The sequence below is a fragment of the Dasypus novemcinctus genome, chromosome 2 (genome assembly GCF_030445035.2).
Source record: "Dasypus novemcinctus isolate mDasNov1 chromosome 2, mDasNov1.1.hap2, whole genome shotgun sequence".
NCBI lineage: Eukaryota > Metazoa > Chordata > Mammalia > Cingulata > Dasypodidae > Dasypus > Dasypus novemcinctus.
In genome coordinates this window covers 80577327-80600485 of record NC_080674.1, presented here as the reverse complement: position 1 = coordinate 80600485, position 23159 = coordinate 80577327, and the positions used below count along the sequence as shown (strand labels likewise).

Here is a 23159-nt window from a genome sequence, read left to right as displayed (position 1 = left end):
TACAATAAGGAACAGGTAAGCCAGTTTCCCACAACAAGGCTCTATGAAGAATATATTGTATTCAGGATTTTCTAATGTTAGTTGACCTTGGAACTCATTTTCTGGGCATTCACTTTGATGAACACTGCTCTAGATATACTCTTCTTTATTAGCCTTGTTTTGCAAATGTGATATCCCAAACTGAGTATATATATTGCTGATGTAACTGAACAATAAAAAAAAAATCCTGTTATAACGTGTAATTTCAACTTTATGAAAGCAAACTCTTTCAACACTCTGATAACTTAGATAATTATTTTTTTTAAAAAAAGGTTTATTTATTTTACTTTATTTTTAAATTTAATCCTCCCTCCCCCAGATGGTTCTCTTGCCTGTCTGCTCATCGTTTGCTCAGTGCCCAATGGCCTGAGCCACACCTGCTCCCCATGGGCTGCAGCATCTGCTGGTCTATGGCACCTGCTCGTTTAGGTGTCTGCTCATTGCAGCAGGGTGTGGCATCTAGCTCTCCTTGAGGTGGGTGTGGGCATCTGCTTGTCTTCTTTAGGAGGAACTGGGACTGAACCCGGGACCTCCCATGTGGGAGGCAGATGCCCAACTGGTTGAGCCACATCTGCTTCCTTAGATAATTCTTTAAAATCGCTTTTTTTTCCCCCCAAGAAACTCTATGCAGCCAGGCTTTATTCTGATATATTGGGAGGAAAACACACATGGCATAAATACACATAACATTTTTTATTTTATTTTATTTTATTATCAGAGAAGTTGTGGATTTATATAATAAACATGCATAAAATATGGAATGCTTCATGAATTTTCATGTCATAATTGCACAGGGGCCATGCTAATCTTCTTTGTATAATTCCAATTTTAGCATATGTGCTGCAGAAGCAAAGCGCAACACATACATTTTTTGAGCATCAAATTTTTTAGGGAATTATCTAAACAAAATAACTTTTAAAAAAAAATCACTACTTGAAGATTGATAGAAATAATAGGGTTGTGGGGATTAATAAAAAAAAATTCTGAATCAAGCTTTTCTTGAGATGCCAGGAAATTCTCTATTCCTTTGTTTAACTCTGAACAAAGTTGCAAAATTTTATCACTTAACTTCCCGCTAGTTTAAACCCAATTTGTTTAGGTTTCATTAGGTCTGTCTTTGTGGTTAGATCGTCTGAACCAAGATTCCAGAATGAAAGACTATAATTCTCAACATGGAAGAATTGGCTTACTGAAGACTGTTGTTTCTTCATTTACATGTATTATTTTTCCCTTGCCTTGTATTTGAATTTTAAAAGGTAGATCAAAAAAACCTCAGTTTCAGACATTTTTTTTACTCATGAAATATTCAGTTTTCTTTAAAAAGGTAAAATTATACACCCTTTCTTTAAAAAAAAGAAAATTCAAGTCTTTAGTATCAAGCAATGAGTTATAATATTAAAAAGTTCTTTACAGCAGTAATTAAATAGTGGTAACATTTTACCATTGTAAGTGTCACAGAATTCAAATCTTGGATCCTCAATGATTCAAGTGTTTTATCCCACACCAAGAGGGTTGGGTCAGTTTTAAAATAAAATTCCTCTGGTAAATTCCTCAAGTCCTTCCTCATCACCACACAACTGCCAGGTCACACGGTGGGATAGCTGGCTGCTGTGGAGATTCCACAGTGGTTGTTCTTGTCTCTGGCCATCTTGATGTAGCCCTTCATGCTCCACTTTTCACCCCAGCTGTTCCTGAGCAGCCAGTATTTGTTGTTATCTGAGTCTGTTCCTTTAAAGCCACAGTGAACCACGAGAACTCCTGGATCCAGGTCCTCTCTGCTGCAGTCCGGTTCATACCAAATGCCTGACTAGTAGATTTGGAAGGACTCATGGCCTGCATGGGCAGTGACAGAGATGGGACAGGCAGTTGCCACTGCCTCCCTGAGTGCTTTCTCCCACTTAGGGATGTCCACGAAGCCAGTGTCATTGGCCGTGGAATACTTGGGCTTGGAGTGACAGCACATGTCCCTTCCACTGTATACAAGTGAATCTGAATCAAGGTCTCTGTTGTCCTGGACACACTGGAAAGCATCGTCTATGAAGCCACCGAGCAGCTGTGGTTACTCTCAGCCTGAGCACAGTCCACCGGGTTCTGCTCACCGAGGGAAACCAGTCTGTGGTTTTCTGGGACATCTGTCCTCAAGGCACCAACTAAAAGCCCAACAGGATCCACACTCACCCCGATATTTCACAGGGTCACATAGCCTTTCTCCCTCCACTCCACAGATTTAGGGACTTCAGAGGGAAAGTCAAAGAACATTTTCCCCTTCCTGTCGAGCTGGTTTTGAAAGCCGTTCATCACCTACCGGCATTCTTCATTGGTCATGTCACCAAAGGTGTTCATTCCCACTGGGAAGCTGTTGCCCTAGGCTGTGCTCCAGATTGTGCTCTTCCATCCTTTTTATATTCGTCTCCCACACTGCTCTCCTCCAACCTTCTTCATTCGTGCCATATAGTCTCTGGTGCGCTGCCTTCCACTGCTGCCATTGTGCATCGAAATGTGAAGCCAATGTTAGAGCAGCTGAGGCTATTCCCTGGCAAAAGGCAGTCAGAAAGAAGGAAGGATTCACGTTTCAAATTCTGCGGCGGCTGTGGCAGGCGCACGCCACCCACAACATAACGCTTCCGGGAGTCTTCAAGGTCCATAGAGTTTCAGACATTTTTAAAACGAAAAACACAAAAGTGAATCTTCAAAGAAATGAAGTTGTGACACATGCTGCAATATGGATGGACCTTGAAGACAGTGTTTTAAATGAAATAACCCAGACACAAAATTGTTATTTTTATTAGAATAATGGAAAAGCTCTAATAATGATTGAGGTGATGAATGCACAACTATGTGATTCTACCAAATACCACTGACTGTACGCTGTGGATGGATTGTAAACTTCCAATTGATTGTATGCTTTATTAATATGTATCAATAAAATTTATTTTAAAAAGGGACAAATATTGTATGATCTCACTGATATGTAAAAATTGGAATACGCGAATTCATAGAGTCAGAAATTAGAATAGTTTACCAGGGACAGGGCTGGTGATCTGATATGGGATGTTAGTGATTATTGGTACAGAGTTTGGGGTGAGAGAAGTTTTGGATAGTGGTGACAGTGGCGCAAGGTAGTGAATGTAATTAACACCACTGAATTGTAGACTTGAAAGTTGTTACAATGAAAAATTTTATGTTGTAGATATATTAGCACAGAAAAATTTTAAAAATAAAAATTTTTGAACTGCACAAAATGAGGAACAAAACCTAATATAAATTATCATCTTTATTTACTAGTGTCATTATAATAATATTAGCTCATTAATTGTAAAAAATGTACCACAATAATATAAAATGTTAATAGTTATGGAATCCAGTGTTTGTGAGGGAAGCAGGTATATGGGAATTTTGTACTTTATGCATGATTTTTCTGTAATCCTACAACTGGTCAAAAAAAAATCCTGCCATTAAAAAAAAATGTTGGCTCTAGATACAAAATAAACTAGGTATCCTGCTAAATATGCCTAAAAAATTAGCAATAATGTAACTAAAGGTTAAGAATTAACCTTTAATAAGTGTTATTAAAAATCATTATATAGATGCCTTTATATTATAAAATAGCCAAAGGTTAATATCTGAAATTGCTGAAATAGGCTAGGTTCAACCTAGACCTGCTACTGTGATGGTCATTTTAAACAGATCTCTCTGTTCTTTACGGTTACTCTAGACTTAGCCTCACCTATGTATATGCTTACTATTGTGATGGTAACCGCTCCGCCTGTCTCTGTTTAATATCCATTTGAAAAACCTTGTGCCTGGCCTGCTCGGTAGTCTCCTATCCCAGAACATTGTTCCTCACTCTATTTTAGTGCTCACCTCCCGCCCCACCCCCATTCTGTTCAGCTCCTTAATATTTATTAATGAAGAAACCTGTGCCCACTCCACCCCAATTACTCTATAGAATCCTGATGTTATACAGAATTAGACTTTCTGCAGATCCAGGAGGCAGTTTGGGACCATTAAACTACTGTGTGCCTTTGCTTGCGCAAACAAATAAACTTTCTCTCTTTGAAACCCCCGTATCTCAGAAATTGGCCTTTAGAGTGCTTTGGGAGAAGGAACCCACATTTGCTCAGTATCAATAATTCCCATTCTTAACATAAAATCAAGTGATAACTGCTGACCTCTAGATTTTACAGAAGTTGATCAAATTCAGGAGGAGGCAATAGAAAATAAGATAAATCAAGGAAGAGGAAACACTAAATAAAGATTAACATCATTATAATGATAATAACAATAACATCTTTAGGAAACTTTAATGGGTTTAGCAGAGAACAAATTACAACTTTTTTTTTTTTTTTAGGTACTGGATGCCTGGGATTGAACTCAGGACCTCATATATGGGAAACCAGCATTCAACCACTGAGACACATCAGTTGGTTTTTTCCTTTATTTTACTTGTTGTCTGTTTTTGTTTATTTCAGGAGGCACTGGGAACCTAACCAGGAACCTCCCATATGGGAGGTGGGACCTCAACAGCTTGAGTCACATCTTCTCATACAACAGTTTTACAGTTTTACAGCCTTGTCTCACCTAGAAATAATGACCTGCTGTAACAGAATGGGTAGATGCTGCAGAGCTTGATAAACGTGAGAGAGAGGTGAGGACCCTTGGCTGCTGGCCCAGTACATAATTCTAGGAGATGAGGATGTTTCTTTTTTGCCACTGCCTCAATAATCCCTCAGGTTAGAGAACAATGAGAAAGTGATTCAATTCCTTCCTCTTTTTGCTTGAATTGGAGGCAGTAACTCCAGAAAACGTATCACAGCTTTGTCTAATATTTCTTTCAGTTTATCTCCCCCACCCCCACCCTCTTGGTGAGTGGTGTGTGGTAGGGGAGAGTGAATACACAATCTGGCTGTATTTTACTCTGTATTTACTTGGGTTAATTACTTAATTTCCCAGGCTTTCAGTACCCTCACTTGAAAAATGGGTTTAACAATAGTAATAATAGCTAACATTTATTGAATCCTCACTACTACATGCCAGGAGCTGTTGTAAGCACTTTCAGTATTAACTTTAGTAACTTTCAAAACAACTCTATGAGGTCAGAGCTATTATTAATCCCCTTTTATGGAGAGGAAACTGAAGTTAAGTAACTTGCCCAAAGTTTGTTTTATTAGCACTCCCTACTATACTTTAATGATATAAGAGATGTGTTGAGGATTAAATAAAATAATGCATGTAAAACTCCTAGATTAGTGCCAATAACATCTGAGCCCTATGATCCTGGAAGACAGTGAAAGTTAAAAAAATTTCACCCTTTGTGTTTCAGACAAAAAAGCTTACTGCAAAGAACCACCCTTCTCCAGGTGATTTAGGTAAGTCTTATGGATGCCTCTTTTGTTTACCTACAACAGGGCAGGACACAGACTCTCCATAAATGATTAGCTGAACTGTTATGTCCCTACTGATCAATGGCATCAAAATGCTTGTTAACCTCCCCGCTAAGGCCCCTGAATTTAAGCTCATCCTCAACTTGACCAGCATACAATTCTTCTTTAACAGCCCCGCCTAAGAACAGGCTGGCCTCAAGGTAAACATTCTCTAATCCACTTTCCCATCAGTCACATCACCCTTTCATCTCGGGTCCCCACACCAGGTTCTTTCTAGTCTTGGTTATTCCTCCCTATTAAAGAAAACCCCTTATGCCTAACCCCTGAGACACTTGCAGATCTTAAGGTCAGTATGTTCTCTGTTTTGCTATAGTCCTCCTCCTACTATTGCAATAAATAACCCTCTCTATCCCATCCCACTCCTGCTTGCAATAATCCTTTCAAATAAAGTATCTCTTTACTAAGCCCAGATTTGTTTTTCACTTCACAGTGCCTGGCATACAGTAAGCACTCAATAAATATTAGTTATTGCTATTATTATTTCCTTGCCTCCTCTTCCTTTTTCCAGTGCTGAAACTATGCAATGGAAGATCCCTGCTTGCTCTTGTCCTTGATGGGGGTATATTGATCTTAGTCGCGAAAGGAATCAAACTTGGTAATTTAAGGAGGATGTATCTACAAAGAGGACTGATTACAAAGGTGCAACTGGTGCAGGGGAACCTCAAGTGATAGTAGCAATAGAATTTTCACCACTCTCATATCTGACGGGACAAAAGGAGGAAGATGCTGCCAAAACATAAAAGGGCACCGTCATGTAGAGCAGACCTATTCTGAGAGAGGTAGGGACCTTCGATCGTTCAAGTGACACAGCCAACCAGAGGCACCTCGCAGGCAGGGAGCCAGGGGAAGAAATATCCTGATTCCCCTCCTCCATCCTTTGGATCTTCTGCTGTGGCACAGCACTGACTAAATCCCATCAGAAGCCAGAGGGCACAGGTGCTCTGCTGATGTTGTTTAAACAAGTCAGCTTCCTGGGGCAGGGAGCCAGGTAGAAAAGAGGGGAGATCTGGAGGGACAAATGGAAAATATCCATCACAGAGGGATTCATAGGCTTGTAAGTGTCTTGGAACAGGTTCTCTGGAAATAGACTCTGACACAAAGAGTTCTATGCAGAAGATCAGGAAGTGAGGAAGGCAGGATTGGGACACAGGGAGAAGCCAACTCACAGTGCTGTTGCAACCAAGGCCTCAGCCTGTGAACCTATGACGAGCTCTGGAGCTGGGATGGCCCTTCAGCATAGCTGAGGCCATAGGGCCAGTCTTCGCATCTCTCTTATCAGCCAATCAGTGTATAATTGGGCAAGAACTGGGCAGTTCCTGTGGCCTAGAACAATGCCCAGGGGGAGACATAGATGTGAGCCTTAAGCAGCAGGTATCCTCAGCAGTTGCAGGGGGGATGAAGAAGGAAACTGGGTGGAGTGCCTCAGTGTCCACTACAGTGCACATAAGGTTGGAGACAATTACTGATTAGAAGACTGAGGACAGATAAAGTACTGAATACAGAAATCAAGGAATACACTGCTGAGGAAAACATGGCTGAGTTAGTGAGGGGGGGATGAAAATAGTGAATTTAGTTGCTGAGAAGGCATTTGAAAAATGTAAACTCCATTCTTAATAAATGAATTAACGAAAATATACCTCAATAAAGCAGAATTAGTTCGATACATCCTTAATGTGGCAAAATATCTGTGTCTCAACCCATCATGCTTAATGGGAAACATCAAATGCCTTTCCATTAAAATCAGGAACAAGGCAAGGATATCCATATTCACAATGATCATTCAATATCGTTTTGGAGGTAGGCTAGCTAATGCAAGACAACAAGAAATAAGAGGTATGAAAATAGGAAAATAGGAAATAAGAGGTATGAAAATAGGAAAGGAATAGGAAAATTTTCATTAGGATTAAAAGCTAAAATATTTTTTGCCTATCAGATTAAAACAATTAAAAATACTTGATAATACACTTCATTGGTCATCATGTGGAGAAACAGATACTCAAATACATTGGTAGGGGGACAGCAAATTATTATAGTCCTCTCTGGGAGAAATCTGACAACAGTTGTAAAAATTAGACACATGCATACCTTTTCACAACTAATGATTCCATTTTTAGAAATTTATCCTATAGACATACTCATACATAAAGGCAAAGACCAATGTGTGTGGATGTTATCTTCAGCTTGGTTTAGCAAAGGAAACAAGCCAAATATCCACCAATAGGACTGATTAAATAAATCATAGTCCATTCATGAGAATAGATGCTATGCAACTTTTCAAATGAAGCAGGCTTGTTTGCACTAATATGAAACAATTGCCAAGATACATTGCTCAGTCAAAACAATCAAGATGCAGAAACATATACATGCTATGCTATTTTTGCTGTGTGTTTTTTGTTATTGTTTTTCTTTAAAAAACAACATGTGCACATAAAATCTTAGGAAGAACACATAAGAAAACTGGTAACATTGGCTACCTCTGGAGATGGGATGTGGGAATTTGGGAAAATAGAGTAAGAAGGAAACACTTTTTAATATGTTATTTTGTATCTTTTTAACTTTGTTCCTATTCAAAAATTAATGTAGAAAACTAGCAAGATGGCAACGGAGTAAGGAGCTCCTAGAGTCAACTCCTGCTACAGGGCAGTTAGTAAACACCCAGAGATATCTGGACCTAACTGAAGTATCTGTTCGGGGGCTCTAGGAGACCAGAAGAGCATCCTGCAACATCCTTGAAGAAATGGAAGGAAGAGAGTGCCCATCTGCAGAGAAGATTCATAAGTGAGTGCTCCATGCCATGTAGGCCGGTGCCCATCCTCCACTGGAGGCACAAGCTGCCTCAGGAGCTGTTCCATGGCTCCACTTCCCAAAAACAGGGGAGGAAGAGACGGTTGGGCACCAACTTCAGCTACTGAGGAGTACATTCAGCAGGCTAAAGTATATCCTGAGAACAGCTAACATTTGAACCTGGCTAAGTCAGAAAAAGGCCAGTAGCCACCATCTTTACTTCGCACCTGGCACAAGGGGAAGTGGGGCAGACTGAAAATCACAGTGCTGGTGGGGATGAGCTTCTTTCCATTCAGATCAGATTGCAGGTCTAACCTAAGCCCCAGCCCCACAGCTGGGAGGGAGGAAGCTGGGAGGACTTGGTCAGCCTCTCCAGGAAATTACTAGCCAAGCCCCAGAGGCCGGTGATTGTCCTACTCTGATGGTGCGAGACATCCCAGGAGCTATTCTGTGGCTGGAATTAGAAGCCTCATTTCCCAAAAACAGGGGAGGAGGAGATGGTTGGCCACTGATTTTGGCTACTGATTAGTAGACTTGCCTGGCTAAGTTATAGCCCTTGGAATAGCTGGGGGGGGGGGGGGGCTGAATCTGTCCAATTTGGAAAGAGGCTGGCGGCCACTGTTTTGACTCCACCCCCAGCCTGAGGGGAAGCCAGGACCAAAAATCACAGTGACAGTAGGAACCAATTTCTTTCACCCAGATCAGCTGCAGCCCTAGGCTAGGCTTCAGCCCTACCTCTGGCAGGGAAGAGTTTGGCGGGCCCTGCACCAGCCTATCTAGGTAACTGCAGGTACCTTTGGCTGGCACACACTGAATAATCAGAAGTCTACCAGGGCAACTGCAGTCATCTTGGACCTGCACTGCATAGATTGCCGCCCACACCTGCAGTACCATCCCTGCCCCAGACAGGGGAGAAAAGGACATGAAGCCTCACCAGTCTCTCTGGGCAACTACAATCTAGGCCTGCACAATTTGGATGATTCCACACAGCTGTGACTCTGCTCTATCCCTGGCAAAGGAGAAAGTTGGGAGAAGCTACATTGGTCCCTGGGGCTTTGAGGGCAGCTTGAACTGCCACAGCTTATAGCACCAACTACATCCTTGGCTCTACTGTACAACCAGCAAGGGAGAAAGGGCAGGAAGCCCTAAACTAAAGAGAAAAACTGTACCCAGAATAAAAACACTTGTAAGCCAAATGCCAAGACACCAACAAAAAAATCACAATCCACACCAAGTAACAGGAAGCTATGGCCCAGTGAAAGGAACAAGATAAACCTCCAGATGACATAAAGGAGTTGAGACAACTAATCATAGATGTTCAAACAAATCTCCTTAATAAATTCAGTGAGATGGCTAAAGAGATTAATGATATTAAGAAGACACTGGGGAGGCGGACTTGGCCCAGTGGTTAGGGTGTCCATCTACCACATGGGGGGTCCACGATTCAAACCCCGGGCCTCCTGGACCCATGTGCAGCTGGCGCATGTACAGTGCTGATGCACACAAGGAGTGCCGTGCCACGCAGGGGTGTCCCCCGCATAGGGGAGCCCCAAGCACAAGGAGTGCACCCCGTAAGGAGAACCGCCCAGCATGAAAGAAAGAGCAGCCTGCCCAGGAATGGCGCCACACACATGGAGAGCTGATGCAGCAAGATGATGCAACTAAAAGAGACACAGATTCCTGTGCCACTGACAACAACAGAAGCAGACAAAAAAGAACATGCAGCAAATGGACACAGAGAACAGACAACTGAGGGAGGGGGGAAGGTGAAAGAAATAAATAAAAATAAATCTTAAAAAAAAAAAGACATTGGATGAACACAAAGAAGAATTTGAAAGCATGTGTTGAAAAAGAGCAGATCTTGTGGGAATGATAGGTGCAATAAATGAAATTTTAAAAACATTGGAATCATATACTAGCAGATTTAAGGAGGCAGAAGAAAGGATTTGCAAGCTTGAAGAAATGGCCTCTGAAAGTGAACATACAAAAGAACAGATGAAAAAAAGAACAGAAAAAATTGAACAAGGTCTCAGGGAACTAAATGGCAGCAAAAGGCATGCAAACGTACCTGTCATGGGTGTCCCAGAAGGAGAAGAGAAGGGAAAAGGGGCAGAAGGAATAGTTGAAGAAATATTGGTAGAAAATTTCCCAACCCTTTTGAAGGACATGGATATCCATGTCCAAGAAGCACAACATACTCCCATCCAAAAAAATCTGAACAGACCAACTCTGAGACACATACTCATCAGAATGTCAAATGCCAAAGACAAAGAGAGAATTCTGAGAACAGCAAGAGAAAAGCCATGCATAACATATAAGGGATACCCAATAAGATTAAGTGCTGATTTCTCACCAGAAACCATGGAGGCAAGAAGACAGTGGTCTGATATATTTAACATACTACAAGAGAAAAACTTCCAGCCAAGAATCTTTTATCTGGCAAGATTGTCTTTCAAAAATGAGGGCGAGATTAAATATTCACAGATAAACAGAAACTGAGAGAATTTCTAACCAAGAGACTAGATTTTCAGGAAATGCTACAGGGTGTGATAGAGCCTGAAAAGAGAAGACAGGAGAGAAAAGCCTGGAAGAGAGTCTAGAAATGAAGATTGTATCAATAAAAGTAAACAAAAGTGTCAAAAGAGTGGGGGAAATAAAATATAACAGATAAAACTCAAATAGGAATAAACTTAACCAATGATGTAAAGCGCTTGAATTCAGAAAACTGCAACTCAATGTTAAAAGAAATTTAAAAAGGTCTAAATAACTGTAAGAACATTCCATGCTCATGGATTGAAAGACTAAATATCATGAAGATGTCAATTCTACTCAAATTGATATACAGATTCAATGCAATCCAGATAGAAATTCCACCAGCATTTTTTTTTTTTTTAAAGATTTATTTATTTTATTTAATTCCCCCCCCTCCCCTGGTTGTCTGTTCTTGGTGTCTGTTTGCTGCGTCTTGTTTCTTTGTCCGCTTCTGTTGTCGTCAGCGGCACCCGCTTCTGTTGTCGTCAGCGGCACCCGCTTCTGTTGTCGTCAGCGGCACGGGAAGTGTGGGCGGCGCCATTCCTGGGCAGGCTGCTCTTTCTTTTCACGCTGGGCGGCTTTCCTCACGGGCGCACTCCTTGCGCGTGGGGCTCCCCCACGCGGGGGACACCCTTGCGTGGCACGGCACTCCTTGCGTGCATCAGCACTGCGCATGGCCAGCTCCACACGGGTCAAGGAGGCCCGGGGTTTGAACCGCGGACCTCCCATATGGTAGACGGACGCCCTAACCACTGGGCCAAAGTCCGTTTCCCCCACCAGCATTTTTTAAAATTGAAAACACAATATCAAATTTATTTGAAAGGGTAAGGGGTCCTGAATAGCTAGATTTATCTTAAAAAGGAAAAATGAACTCTCATCTCCAGACTTTAAATTATATTACCTAGCTATAGTGGTAAAAACAGCATGGTACTGGCATAAAGACAGACACATAGACCAATGGAACCAAACTGATGGTTCAGAAACAGATGCTAACATGTGTGGTCAGGTGATTTTTGACTAGCCTGTCAAACCCACACAGCTTGGCTAGAACAGTCCATTCAACAAATGGTGGTGCTGAAAGAACTAGATATCCATAGTCAAAAGAAGGAAAGAGGACCCCTATCTCATACCTTATTCAAAAATTAACTCAAAGGAGATCAAAACCTAAATATAAAAGCAAGAATCATAAAGCTTCTAGAAGAAATTGTAGGAAAATATCTTCAAGACCTGGTGGTTGGTGGTGGATTCTTTTTTATTTAAAGATTTATTTTATTTATTTCTTTCCCCTTCCCCCCAGTTGTCTGCTCTGTGTCCGTACACTGTGTGTTCTCTGTGTCCACTTGCATTCTTGTTATGCAGCACTGGGAAACTGTGTTGCTTTTTCTGTTGTGTCACCCAGCTGTGTCAGGTGTGTGCAGCACCACTCCTGGTTGGCTGTGCTTTCTTTGCGTGGGCTGACTGTCCTTGTGGGGTGCACTCCTTGTGCACAGGGCACCCCTACGCAGGGGACACCGCTGCATGGCATGACACTCCTTGTGCATGGCAACACTGCAGTGGTCCAGCTCACCACATGGGTCAGGAGGTGCTGGGTATCGAACCCTGGCCCCTCCATATGGTAAGTGGCCGCTCTATCAGTTGAGCCACAACTGCTTCCCAGGTGGTGGATTCTGAAAGGAGATAAGAGGAGGACTGAAATGGACTATTGATATTTAATGTATGTAGAAGTTTTAATTAGCTTTAATGTAGAAGTGTAGAACTGTATAGAGTGGATGTTAACAAATAGTAACAGCTAGTTTATAAATGGGGATGTGGCTGGAAATGGTAGTCTAGGGATATAAATGCCAATTGACAGAATGCTAGAGAATAATCTAGGAACTGAATAGCATAGTAAACCAAGAGGTAGATGAGAATTGTGATCAATGGTACAGATGCAAGATGGTCCTGTGTGAGCTAGAGCAAAGGTACATCACTACTGCAGTGTGGTCAGAATGTGGAGAATCATGGGAAAAATACAACTGGATTGACCTACAGACTGTGGTTAGCAGTAATAATGTAATATGCTTGCATCCATGCCAAAGATGTACTGTGTTGATAATGGGGCAGTATGGAGAACGTGGGCCAGAAGTACATCATGGATGTGGTAACAATCAGATGATATTATTTTATCTGTAACAAATGTTCCACCACAGTGTGGTGTGTTGATAGATGGATATTGTTTGGGAATTCTGCACATGTGTATGATTTTTTTATAAGTATACAACTTCTGTCATAAAAATACATTTAAAAAATAGTAATAGGGTAGGTTGGGGAAAAACACATCAAATATAAGGTAAGGACTATAATTAGAAGTAAAATTTTGGCAATATTCTTTCATAATTTGTAACAAATGTCTCATGACAATGCAAGGTATTGGTGGAGGGTTGGTGTATGTGCCCCTGTATGATGTTATGTATGTTTGCTTTGTAAGTCCGCAACTTTTACAATACACTTATTGTTTGTGTATGTTCATATATAGATGATATAAAGATAATAATAATAGGGTGGGTTGGGGGAAATACTTTGGTTGGTAGTAATATTTTGACAATGTTCTTTAATCATTAGTTTAAAATGTTTAACAACAATGCAAAGTATTGGTGGTAGGGTAAGTTATGAGAGTCCTGTATGATGCTATGTGTGTTTGTTTTGTAAGTTCACAACTATTATTCTACACTTATTGCTTATGTATACTTATGTGTGAGTGATATACTTCAATAGATTTTTTTAAAAAAGAGATCCAGGGGAAAAAATTAATGTAAATAAATGGTCAAAAGAGATGTACCCAGATCAAGAGAGTATTTTAAAACAACTTCGCTGACAACAATTCTTTATGTGCAGCAACCATAGGAATAACAAAACTGCCAGCTACTTTTGCCCCAAAAAGAGGAAGAGGTATGTGGAAGAAATAAGGAAAACTGTGGACTAGTAATAATCTACAGGAGAATGAATCAGAGATGAATTATGGAGCTTTATCCCATCTCCAGTCTGTAGCTATGGAGAGAAAACTCATTTTGAATCTTGGATTTAATAACTAGTTAATTGGTCATTCTCTGAAATTTAATCAGCCTTTTGATGTTGTGGACAGAATTCATAAGAAAACTGGTATGGGCCTAACGCTGTGCCTTACAACGAGCCTGGGATAAATAGCAGGATGCCCCAAGCTTGAGCAGGTTAGCAGGTATGCTGGTCTCCCAGTCGCTCAGCATTTTACAGAGATATATGCTTGGGCTGGGGTACGGTTAGGCACCCCATAGGGCTATGCTCCAGCAGAGGGACACCACCTCCTATTGCTCTCTCATTTTCTGCAGCAAGTATGAGCGTGACCTGTAGAGTTCAGGGAGAAATTGATGGCTCTGGCACATAGCAATAAGATCATAGGTAACAGCTATGGAGGGAAGTATTGGAAAATGTCAGCTGCCCAGAACCGGAGACTGGGGACCACCACCCCAGGGGAAAATTGAGTTTGGGGATAGCCCCTCCCACTGGAAAAGGGAGCCGGGGGATCTCCTTGCCCTGAAAACCAGTCTGAACCTCATTACTCATTAGACAGTCCTTACTGTTGATCTTTGCAAGGCTTAATATAGAACTCTATTCTTTTGAGGCTCTTTCAAAATTCAAGGGAGCCAAGAAAAGGTTATGAGATAAAACAGCAATATCAAGGGTTGTAAATCCTTTGTGTTTGTATTTTTTGTTTGTTTTTTTTAGGTACAGGCACTGGAGATTGAACCTGGGACCCCACAAGTGGGGACCTGGCTCTCAACCACTGAAGCTACAACCCTTTCCCCAACAGTACTATATTTTATCTCCCATTCCTTAACTTTTATTTCAGTAATGGGGGATCACTTGTTATTTAACTGTAGGGTAAGCCCCTTTGTCATAGCAAATCACACAGCCTCTATATACTTTTGAGATGGTTTTAATATCATGTATTATAGGGGAGTTTCTATAAGCAATTGTTCCTGCTATCTAACTTCTGCCAGGAAGAATGGCTCAATTATCAATTGCTGCCTTCCATAAACATTCACTAGACTTCAAATAACTCTGTGCAGCAGGTCAAGTTATGCAGCGACCTGGCTGTACATTTTGCAGCTAATTCACTTTGGCAGGCACATCAGGAAATTATGCTGTTCAGAATCAAATGTTCCACAGGAGCAGTACTGGACTTTTTCTATGGCTGAGTGGCAAAATTGATGATACCTGCTCTGAAAATTTTCCAGGTCAAGCTGATTTATACCAGGCTCTGCCCAAGCATGATTGCTAGGACAATGAACGCCGTGAAATTCTTTAGTTTGGTGCATTTCTTCAGGAGTCTCAACCAGGTATTAAAATGGAGGCAAAGGTATTTCTCGGGTTAAATTCTGGCTGGGGCCCAAGTATTCTGTAGTCCATCTTCCCTCAGAGCACAGAGTTCAGGACAGGTTTTTCAAGTTGCCTAATAGAATGTCAGCCTTGCCACTTGTTTGCCTCATGTTCAAGATTTAAGTAGCTTCTATCAATCAGCAACATAAAGTCTCAACACTCTGGATTGTAATTAGAGAAAAACCTTGAATTGTCAATTATCTCATTCCTTTCAAAAGCTGAAGTGACATTAGTGAAGGTTGTTTAAGGGACATGATAGCATCTACTTTTTCTGAATTTTAAGATCTGTCTTTAGATCAAATTAGATCCCCAGAAAGCTTTTATTTCTTTATGTATTTATTTATTTATGTATGTGATAATAATTCAATCTTCTCCAGAATCCCTATAACTGAATTTATGTTTTAGAGACTGTGAGGATAAGATTTGCTGTAAAGGTATTGAAGCAATTGATTTTAAATGCCCTACAATGTCTCCAATATAAGGCATCACATAATATTTTATTTTATTTTCGAGTTTAGTTCTAGGGGAATAAACCCCTTCTGAAAAACTGATTTCCTTATTTCCCATTCCAAGAGTTATGCAACACTTTGTATTGCTTTTCTTTTTCCAGCTTGCAGGAATACAATTAAAAATCACAGTTAAAATGCTTTTTTATCATTTTGATATTCTATTGCTTTTCTAATAAATACGTTATATACACATTTATTATTAGAATATATTGTATGACCTAAATTTATTTTTGGAAAAAGTCAGACTCTGAATTTATATTACCGTAAAATATTATCATAAAAACAACACCCTGGGAGAGCAGCGGCAATCCTCCAGGTGCAACGGCAAGAACCAGGAAGGAAGGAGGGCCCAACAGTGGGCTCTTGATACTAATGGCTACACTTTTGAGCCTATGCACCTGCAATAAGAACAAGGCCTAGAGTAGCATTGTGCCTGGGGGTTTCCTCCTGACAGCCTTCATGTTACTCAAATGTGGCCACTCTCACAGCCAAACTCAGCGTGTAGATGTGATACATTCCCCCCAGCGTGGGACACGACACCCAGGGATGAGCCTCCCTGGCACCGAGGGATCACTACCACATACCAGCTGAAGAAGCAACTAGAAAATGACCTTGAATTAAAGATTCAATGCGAAACAGCAGAATATACCTGTCTACATATAATAACATGACTTCAGGAAGCGGTTTGACCTAATGTAAGGGGGAAATGGAAAGGAGAAATGAGATTATAAGGCTGTGAGTCTCTAAAAAAGAGTCTGGAGGTTGTCAGAAGGAATACCCCTATGTACAACTGAACAGAGTCTAAGAGACAGATAAGGTAGATACAACCCCAGGTATTGGTTCTTTTGAGGGATAAAGAGACCCACGGGTTCTATGGTCATGGCAGAAGGGGTTCACTGCCATGACAGACGGCCCTTCTTTGGAGCTGGTGTTTCTGCGTGATGGAAATGGACTCAGAGGGGATCTCTTTTCACAAGACTTGCATGCTACTTTATTGGAATTGTAGTTGGTGCTGAGTTTAAGATATATGTAGGGGATTTGAATCTCTGGACTGATAATATGACACCCAGGCCCAGAGCCTCAACAGACTTCAGCTCCTACACTTTGACTTATTGGACTTACTCCACTCAGCTAACATGGAGTTGAAGAAGGTCAACCACCACAACATGGAGCCTAGAGTGTCTACAACTAGAAGTGGGAAGAGTGCATCCAGTACCCATGTGGAATCTAAGCCCTCACTTGACATAGGTGTGCAATGGACACAACCAATCCAATGTCCACAGAGAAAATGTGGAATGGGTGTGGGAACGGTAGCCATGGGGGCTGCTGGGTGTGGGGAACGGGAGGAAGAGATGAGATGTGGAGGCGTTTTCGGGACGTGGAGTTGTCCTGGATAGTGCTTCACGGACAATTACGGGACACTGTAGATCCCCCCAGGGCCCACTGGATGGAACGTGAGAGAGTCTGGGCTATGATGTGGGCCATTGACTATGGGGTGCAGTGATGCTCAGAGATGAACTTACCAGGTGCAATGGATGTATCACGATGATGGGAGAGAGTGTTGCTGTGGGGGGAGTGGGGGGTGGGGGCGGTGGGGTTGAATGGGACCTCATATATATTTTTTAATGTAATTAAAAAAATAATAATAAATAAATATTAAAAAAAAAAACAACAACACATAGCGGGTGTAGCTCAATGGTTTGAGTACCTGCTTCCCATGTACGAGGTCCCAGGTTCAATCCCTGGTACCTCTAAAACAAACAAAACCACCACCACAATCATATTCATTAAAACAAATAACTTCAACAAATCAACACCAACAACAACATACTAAAGAATAAGAACAACAAAAAAGACCAATAAAAAAGGGTAAAAATACTCATTATTCCTGTTTTTTTAAAATTCATTCATAGAAGTTAAACATTAGATGAAGGGAAAGTTGGCCCAGCTGAAATTCAAGCCATGAGACTCGCCTTGGAAGGGACGGGACTATGAGTAAACTCTAGACCCTACAGGTCCTTGAGTAAACTCAGGGATAGCCCTCGAGAGCGCTGAGTCACTGGCCGAGAATAGTACGCATGCGCCAAGCTGCCTTCGTGCCTCCCCCTCCCAACCTAACCAAATAATCATAAAGGCCACCTTATATGGACATGTCGCAGTCCCAACCAATCAAGTAATGCTTCCGCGTTAGCCCTATATAATCCCTGCTCACCACCCCCTCCCTGGACAGTGCGCATGCGCCGAGCAGCCGTTTCATCTCCTTCTGCCATTTTGTCTAGTAAATCTATAGTTACCATATATAGACATATTGCTGTCCCAACCAATCAGATAATGTTTCCGCGTTCACCCTATATAACTCCCGTCCACTGCCCCCTCCCCGAACTCGCTCGCAGATCGCGCATAAGCCCGCGTGCCCTGGCTCCCCCGCTTCTGCCAATAAAGCTGTCTACTTCTCCTGGCAGTGGCTTGCGTGGGTTTGTAGCGCGGTCCCGCTTCGCTGACTAGCAGCCCCGGCCAGCAGTCCCCGGCACACGGCTGGTGAGGTGCGTCAACAACCCGCTGCTCATGAAGGCGGCACGAGGAAGGCTTTGCCTCCCACCCGAGCGGCAGGGAGCCACGACCGCAATTAGACATATTCATTGATTCTCTGAATATAGTAAACATAAAAGGTGTGCCAAATTCCAGGCATCTACACCTTGCAGTAGGTGTGCTTGTGTATCGACTTGAACTGCCTTGGTGGGTCATTCCTGACTCTTCCTGGTCTGGCTCAGCCATGATGTAAACTCTGGTGGGGCAAGTGTTTTTACCAAGCTCAGGTGCTCTATTAAATATTTGCTGAATGAATGAATACAAAAATGAGTCAGTGTTATAGCTGCCCAATATGATGATGGTGATCCAAGTCTCCCTGGGTCTGTACTCCTGCCCTTGTTCCCCAAACTTCTCTTGTCAAGAGATGGCAGCCCCATCTTTGGGGTCTGTGGGAAGCTGTTTCCCAACTAATCTTTGCCTCAGCAAGTTGTAGTTCTTCAAAAAGGAATTAATGTTTATCCTCCACTCAAACACTGTGCCTATAAATATAAAGTTGATTGTGTTTTTTAAATACTGTGCTCTCGGGAAGCAGACTTGGCCCAATGGATAGGGCGTCTGTCTACAACATGGGAGGTCTGCGGTTCAAACCCTGGACCTCCTTGAGCCTTGTGGAGCTGGCCCATGAGCAGTGCTGATGCGTGCAAGGTGTGCCCCGTAAGGAGAGCTGACACAGCAAGATGATGCAACAAAAAGAAACACAGATTCCCAGTGGCTGCTGATAAGGATAGAAGCAGTCACAGAAGAACACACAGCGAATGGACACAGAGAGCAGACAACTGGGGGGTTGGGGGGGGGGGGAAAAAGTAAATCTTAAAAAAAAGGAATTAATACTGCGTTTTAAATAAGTAAATAAATACTATGCTCTTTAGAATCCTTAAAAATATCCTCCAACATTCATTTTCTGTAATTTTTCATAGCTATATCCAAGGCACTGTAATATGATTATTATCGTGGGTCTGGGTCCTTTGAAACTCGTGATAAAAACCAAGCTATCTTAAATTTTTTAACAATCAGGATATTGGGGCATCAGTCGGATCCAGTGGTTCTCATACTTTAGCAGGCATCAATCTGAATCACCTAGAGAACTTGTTAAAACTCAGTCTGTTGGTCCCCACCTCTGGAGTTGCTGATTTAGTAGGTCTGAGGTGAGACTCAAGGATTTACATTTCGAACAAGTTCCCAAGTCATGCTGCTGCTGCTAGTCCAGGTACCACATGTAGAGAACCACTTCTCTAAATCAGTTTCATTTCCAAGCATTCTGCCCAGTGGTCTTGTGGTTGCTTCTGTTTTGAAAGCCTTTGGCCAATGTGCAGAATGGCCTCAGGAGTGTGAGACAGACTAATCTGGTGACTGTGACCTGCATTATCTGCAGCTGGTGGCTGATTGCAAAATGGAGCAATTAATGATTTAGATATCAAGTCACAGGAAATTATTATGCAGCACCACTGTGTATAAAACCCATAAAGTTGCTGACTTTCCTCTGTTTTTATCATACATGTGCATCCTGCTTTGCTCTCTGTTATTCCACCTAGTATGAGGCCACACCTAGAACAAACAAAAGACTGCCTGTCTCTAGATGTCATTAGAGAATGATAGGGGTCACAGACATACAAGAGAATGGAAATAAATTCAATGAAATAAGATTCTGGTGCTGATGATAAAGAAAAATGGCATCATATTAATTTAATTTTATAAATATCCATCATCAGTCTGTAACAAAGGTAGAATGGAAGTCTGAAATTCTGTTCCCTCCAAGAATGACTTCTTATGCCAAAATAATTTTTCTCCAAATATTTTTAATGCATTAAAACTCCATGTGAATATTTCAGTTGGGTTCATTATTGATTTAGGTAATATAGCTTCTCAGAATAAAAAAATGAAACATGTCATATTATAAGATAAATATGAATTTTAAATCTAGGCTGCTGAGATAGAGACAAGCTGAAATTCCATAATGCTGATTAATAATTTATCTAAATCCTTAGCAATTTGTCTTTTGTGTTTCTTTTCACACACACTCATTTGAAATTTTTAAAATTTAAGGTAATCAGCACCAAATAAAATTAATTGATTAAAAAATGATAAAAAAAGTTAAGAAAATCTGATTGGATTGCTTTGACAATCGATAATTCTTCCTATTACACCCCTTCTATGAGGTCACAAGGTCGCTTTTTACATCAGACTTCTTCAAATAGACTTTCTTTTCTGATACTTCCCCCTGATTAATTAGAACAAGACGACAGTTTCTTTTTCATTCTTCCTACTAATCTGAGTGTTATTTCTCAAAATCTTTTTCTACCTTTCAAAATGATTGCATTGATGCACGTAATTTAGGATGGAACGGATTTAAATAAAATTTATTTAAATTTGAATTTAAATTTAGATGATTACCCAGGAAGATTGAATGTAATAACTTTGAATGCAGTTTCCAATCTGTTATTTGAATTAACCATAACATGGTTTCAACTTCACAAATAGACATGGCTTCATTTTTAGAAAGCCTATACTATACATTTCAAGTGGTGGTTGATTTTGATAATTTCTCTAATTATTTTTGCTGCCTATTCAGGGAAAGGAAGCAAAATTTGAAACAAATAGCTGTGGATTCATTGAGAGGTTTAATCACTTCTGATTCAATAGGTTTATCATGATTTTGTTTGGCATATTTTTACTACTATGTTCATATATCAACAAGTACACACAAAAACTGTACATGTAAATATTTTATTTGATTAAAACAACAAATGCTGAAATTTTTCTAAAGACATATGAAAATGTTGACATTAATATAACTTGGAGAACAAACCTTTTACCCCTACTCCTTGACTCCTTGGGGGTTGGGTCCAGCACAGCAAGTTAAAAAATTCCTCATATTTGTAATCATTCCTTTGTAAAAACTAACTTATGGAGATATCTTGCTGCAGAATCTAATCTAGTCTAAGAGGGTGATAAAAGGCTGCAATTCTAGAGTTTTCGCCTGGTATACATATAATGAGCTGGGTGGGTTTAGAAGCTTGGAAATGGCTTAACCAACAGCTGCCAATATGGCTAAAGATAGTAATGTGACATGCCATTTCCACTGTGGATCTGGGTCTCTGTGCTGATGATCTTATAGTTAGAGGGCTATTTTTTTCTCTTAATATACCTTAATATAGTATACTGTCTTTGAAAATTTTTGGTTATCCTTAGAAGGGGGTGCATGTATATTTGTGTGTGTGTGTGTTTTAATACTCCAAGATGTCCTAGAAAAGTGAGGGCCCTATCTACAGATTACACTGAGAGAAAGACTTTGGAGAAGTTGGGATCTCGGAATGCTAAAGCTCATGCTAGACTGTCCTGGACTATCATGGAGCTATAATTGCCACACATTAATTGGATTTGAGAGATTTTTAAGTTTCCTCAGCAATAAACCTATACATTGTCTTTCAGGGTGGGTTAATTTTTGAGAGAACTAATATTCTCTATGATAGCAACAACAGCTAACAGTAAATGCTTGATATGTAGTAACTTGTTTAGTCCTCACAGCAACCCTGTGAGCCTTATTATCCTCAGTTTTCAGAGGAAGAAACTGAGGCAAAGAAAGTTTAAGTAACTTTCCTCCATTTCCCCAATGGGAAGTGGTAGACCTAGAACTGGACTCTTTTTCAGTTTTCAAAATGCTCTACTGTATGTTTGGTGGTTTGGGGTTGTACGCACACCAGAACAATGTTTTCTTACACTTATTCCACTCCTGGGGATGTGAACCCATTGTAAGTAGGATCTTGTAATGAAGTTACTTCAGTTAAGGTGTGGTCTACCTCAGTCAGGATGTCTCTTGATCCTATTATTGGAGTCCTTTATCAACAGAATGAAAGTTAGACAAATAGAGAGAAAGTCACCAGAAGCAGCAAGCTGAAATTCAGTGGAACCCAGAAAAGAATGGAGAGATCAGGAGGGGCCACCATATAACAGAGGAGCAATGGACCAAGGATCACTGGCAGCCAGCTCCAGAATGCCAGTCTTCAGGAAGAAAGCATTGTCTTGATGATGTCTTGATTTGGACTTTTTCCCAGCCTTAAAACTGTGAGCTAATAATTTCCTTTTCTTTGAGCCAGCCCATTGCATGCTGTTTGCTTGAACAGCCAACATAAATTAAAAGTGTGAATATGTATGTTAAATACTTTTTAAGAAAAGCTCATTAGAGTTGGGGAAAGTTTTGCTCAAGGTGGGAGTTGGTGATATTCTTGAGCGGGAATGGTTTTAATGACTCTTTAAAGAAGTGAGCAAACAGTTTTAGGGAGAAGCGTGGCACTTTGCCTGGGCCTACTGATATTCAGCCAAAGTGTGTTCTGAGTTCCACATCTTGGGGAAGCAAGAACCTCCTGAAAAAAAAAAAGAGAGAAACCAAAATGATAAGGGCATGGAAAAGTTTCTACATGAAGCAAGAATAAAAAACTCTAGACAACTCCCTATTCCCCCACTCACCCATCAGAGTCAGCGAAAGACAGAAGGACCATTGTTCTAGAAGTTGGGAAATTCAGGATTTTCTTGGCTTTTTTTTTTAAAGATTTATTTATTTCCCCCCACCCACTCATTGTTTGCATTTGCTGTGTCTATTGTTTGCACTTGCTGTGTCTGTTCATCTTCCTTGTTTCTTTAGAAGGAACTGGGAACTGAACCCAGGACCTCCAATGTGGGAGGGAGGTGCTTAATCACTTGAGCCACATCTGCTCCCTGCTTTGTTGTGCCTCTCATTATGTTTCCTTGTGTCTCTTGTTGCATCAGCTCACTGCGCCTGCTCATCATGCCAGCTTGCTGTCTTCTTTAGGAGGCACCAGCAACTGATCGAGGGACCTCCAAATGTGGTAGGTAGGTGCCCAACTGCTTG

The 23159-nt window shown here is 41.0% G+C and overlaps 1 non-coding gene and 1 pseudogene across 1 annotated transcript; both read right to left on the bottom strand.

Annotated features, from left to right (window-relative positions):
- Window positions 1–788: 788 nt before the first annotated feature.
- LOC111760853 (U6 spliceosomal RNA) lies at window positions 789–891 on the bottom strand. The gene has a single exon (XR_002794430.1). It is a non-coding gene; the product is annotated as a U6 spliceosomal RNA (small nuclear RNA).
- A 733-nt stretch (window positions 892–1624) lies between these two features.
- LOC101446138 (procathepsin L pseudogene) lies at window positions 1625–2611 on the bottom strand (annotated as a pseudogene).
- Between the last annotated feature and the right edge of the window lie 20548 nt (window positions 2612–23159).